The sequence below is a fragment of the Herpailurus yagouaroundi genome, unplaced genomic scaffold (assembly GCF_014898765.1).
Source record: "Herpailurus yagouaroundi ecotype Mexico unplaced genomic scaffold, PumYag 205, whole genome shotgun sequence".
In the NCBI taxonomy this organism is placed as follows: Eukaryota; Metazoa; Chordata; class Mammalia; order Carnivora; family Felidae; genus Herpailurus; species Herpailurus yagouaroundi.
The window spans coordinates 13,317,314-13,320,914 of NW_024412436.1; the positions used below are offsets into that span (position 1 = coordinate 13,317,314).

General features: G+C 52.6%; 1 long non-coding RNA gene across 1 annotated transcript; it reads right to left on the reverse strand.

Moving 5' to 3' along the window:
• Positions 1 to 3,130: 3,130 nt before the first annotated feature.
• On the reverse strand, positions 3,131 to 3,595 carry LOC121015148 (uncharacterized). The gene is made up of 2 exons (XR_005783661.1): positions 3,427 to 3,595; positions 3,131 to 3,254 (listed from the first exon to the last, which is right to left on the reverse strand). It is a non-coding gene; the product is annotated as an uncharacterized LOC121015148 (long non-coding RNA).
• Between the last annotated feature and the right edge of the window lie 6 nt (positions 3,596 to 3,601).

Genomic DNA, 3,601 nt, shown 5'->3' on the forward strand with positions numbered 1-3,601 from the left:
CCCCCAGAGCCTGAGTGACAGGCACCTGTGGTTGAGCCCAGCCAGCCCCCAGAAAGGATTTTTGTTGTCTTCCGCCCCACCGTTTTGGATGGTTGATTACAGGATAAGGGATGTAGCTTTAAATACACACTGGAAAGAAGTAAAATGTGACAACGCAGAGATGTAAGTAGGGGTGGGGGACAGCAGCGGACAATTACAACAGGGACGTAGGGAGAGGTGGGGGGGGGTGCTGAGGACCCGGTTGTTAATGAGCAGCCCCCGTTGGGCTCCAGCCACGTTCCCGTGTGAGAACACAGGGCCCAATGTTCCCACAGTTCGACATTTTTCAGGTGAAAACAGAAACGCAGAGGTGCCTGGGTGGCTCAGTCCGTTGAGCGTCCGACTTCAGCTCAGGTCACGATCTCACAGTTCGTGGGTTCGAGCCCCGCGTTGGGCTCTGTGCGGACAGCTCAGAGCCTGGAGCCTGCTTTGGATTCTGTGTCTCCCTCTCTCTCTGCCCCTCCCTTGCTCTCTCTCTTACTCTCTATCTCAAAAATAAACATTAAAAAAAACACAGAAATCCAGACATTTATGAAAAATATCCACATTTTGAAATGTTAACAAATGGTTTCAAACCATTCTAAACCTGATCGAGACAATACTGCGTGTTTGAATTTGGCCTTCAGGCCACCAGCTGTCAGTCTCTCGTGAGGCAAACTGGAATGACTACTGTCTGCCTGGCACCTTCTTTTCTGGGGGACCTCCCCTCGCCCCAACCACATGGCCGTAATACAGCTCCCGGACCTCTCGGTCACTGTTGGTGGGTCCAGGAGGGGGCCTCTGACCCACGATGGTTTCATCAGAGTTCTTACCTGGAATGTCTTAAGCAAAACTGAGAAGATCCTTCGTCCCCACCGTGGAAGAAAACACAAGAAAGGCAGGTAGGGAAACACTGTAGTGGTGACCTCCGTGTGCCAGAAGTCACTTTCCTACGACAAAGATGTCCCACACAGAAGCAGAGAGAGTCCGAAGGGCAGCTGAGTCCTGCCCGGGGTTGGGGGCTGATTCTTCTCCTTGTTGGGGAGAAACCCCCATACGTGGGGGAGGAGACCCTATGTAGCCCACAGGAGAATGTCATCACAGGTGCTCTTGTGCAAACTTGCGGGAAGGAGCAAGCCAGGCGCCCCCCAGAGTGTTCTTTTTGTCTGTTTGTTTAATGTTGATTTATATTTGAGAGAGAGAGACAGAGAGAGAATGCGCAAGCAGGGGAGGGGCAGAGAGGGAGACACAGAATCCGAAACAGGCTCCAGGCTCTGAGCTGTCAGCACAGAGCCCGACGTGGGGCTAGAACTCACGGACCGCGAGATCATGACCTGAGCCGAAGCGGACGCTTAACCGACCCGAGCCACCCAGGCGCCCCCCGGTGGTATTTTCGATAGCCGCCAACCTTACCGGGCATAGCGTTCGGGCTGTGAATCAGCATCGGCCTTCAAGGCAGGTTCTTGTTGGTGCAAATTAGCTATACCTGGTTTGTTATACCTGACCGCATGGCGGCTTCCAACTTTCTTCTCCTGAAGCTTATAGGAAATAATTGTTGTTCTGTTTACCGATTGGGGGAGGGGGAGTGGCAGCTGTTTTGTGGACAGACTGAATGCTTCCAAGTAAATACGATCTGTTATTAGGGTTTTTTAAAGCTAGCTTTACGGAGCATTATAGTAAGGAGGAAACAATGTTTATGAACGCCTTTTGTAAAGAATGAAAATCTATTTAAGCGTGAAGGAACGTTATTATGAAACAGTCTGTGTAGAGGACATGCCAAGTGAGGGATTCGTTCATTCACTCACTCATTCATTCATTCAACAAATATTTGTGAGTGCATGGCACCACTCAGCAAAATAGGGGCGCCTGGGTGGCTCAGTCGGTTAAGCGTCCGACTTCGGCTCAGGTCATGATCTCATGCTCCATGAGTCCGAGCCCCTGCGAGGCACCGGGAAGTGACCCTGTGACACCACCCCCCCCTCAGAGCCAGGGGGTGGCAGCCAGAGAGGCCAGGAGGACAGAGCCTCCCCTCTCCCTATGCAGCTGAGAAGGTAGAGAGTGGGAGGCAGCAGGTGCACGGGTAGCGGAACATTAAAAATAGAAGAAACCACTGGAGTCAGAAGTTAGAATTTGGTGACGGGTTGGGTGTGGGACAGAAGAGAAGGGTCAAGGTGTCTGGTGTAAGCAGCGGGAGAACCGGGGCCTCATCCTGAGGGGGCTGCTCACGGGGAGGTTTTGGACATCACTGGAGAAGCACGTTAAGACACCCAAGCCAAAACGCTGAGCAAGCAGTCGGATATGGCTCGCTCTCCTTTGGGCCCCAGGACAGGAATTCCTGACCTTCGAGTGCGCCCAGGAGCCCTACACGGCCCAGCGAAGTCCACGGGCACCGCTATCGGGCGAGCTATCCCGGAAGTCACGGGAGAGAAAGCCACACAGACCAAAGTAAGATGCTTGAGCTACAGGGTTCCTTGAATCAACTTGAAACGCCTGATTTAACCTTCCTGCAGAAAGAGCCTCAAGACCCGGTAGATCACACACACAGAGTCCAGCAAGGCAGGCGAGCGCGCCATCTGAACCTGGGTCATGCAGTGTGGGTATGTTTCTCTTCCCGCTGCATCAGTCAGCCAGGCAGTGGGGTTACGAATCCCGGGGCTGAGAATGCTCAAAGCCCCTCCACGGAGAGCCTGGAGCCCACTCACAGAGACACGGACAAGCGCGGCGGGTCACAAGTAGCCCGCTGAACAGACAAGCGTTTTACCTGCAATTCTTGGGCAGCGCCGATGGGGCCACAACGGGAGCATGTGAGCACCAAGGGGCGAACCCGGAAGTGGAACGATCACATCTTTCGATTTGGTTACTCTCTATTTGATTTGTTCCATCGCAGAGCCCAATTATTCTGTTTACCTTCGCCATACCTAAGATTCTTCCCTATGCCTCGCAACCTACCTGCCTGCTCAACATCAAGTATCTTAAGCTGCTAGCTTGCTTCTTCTCCATGCGGACCACGCTTCATGAGTTTCATCGGTCCTGTTCATTTCTCGCGTCCGCCCTAGCAGAACTGAGTATTCTCAGATACAGCACGTAGGACTACAACGTTTTATTTTTATTATTTATGTTTTTAAAGTAGGCTCCACGCCCACGTGGGGCTCGAACTCACGACCCTGAGGTCAAGCGTCCCACGCTTTTCCAATCCAGCCAGCCAGGTGCCCCAGCTACTGTGATGTTTTATATGGCTACAATAAAATGCACAGGATTATAATAAAATGAAATGAAATTAAAATATAAAATAAGATAAAATACAAAGTAAAAATAAAATCACAAAATAGGATTGAAACAGAAACGTAAAAACAGTTCTATAGCAGCAGGTCCTCTAATGACGGCAACTTCGAGGGGCGAGGAGCCTACCTGCCAGGTGCGCGAAAACACCTGCGAGGTGAATCCGTGCACCCGATTCGCGATGCGGTGCCGGCGCCGGTCCGCTTGGGCCCCGGCGCTCGGGGACAGTCCCCAGGGCACTGGGGAGCTCTTACTAGCAGGGGCACCCGGGCAGAGCTCGCGGCGGAAGCAGGCCAGCCCCTCC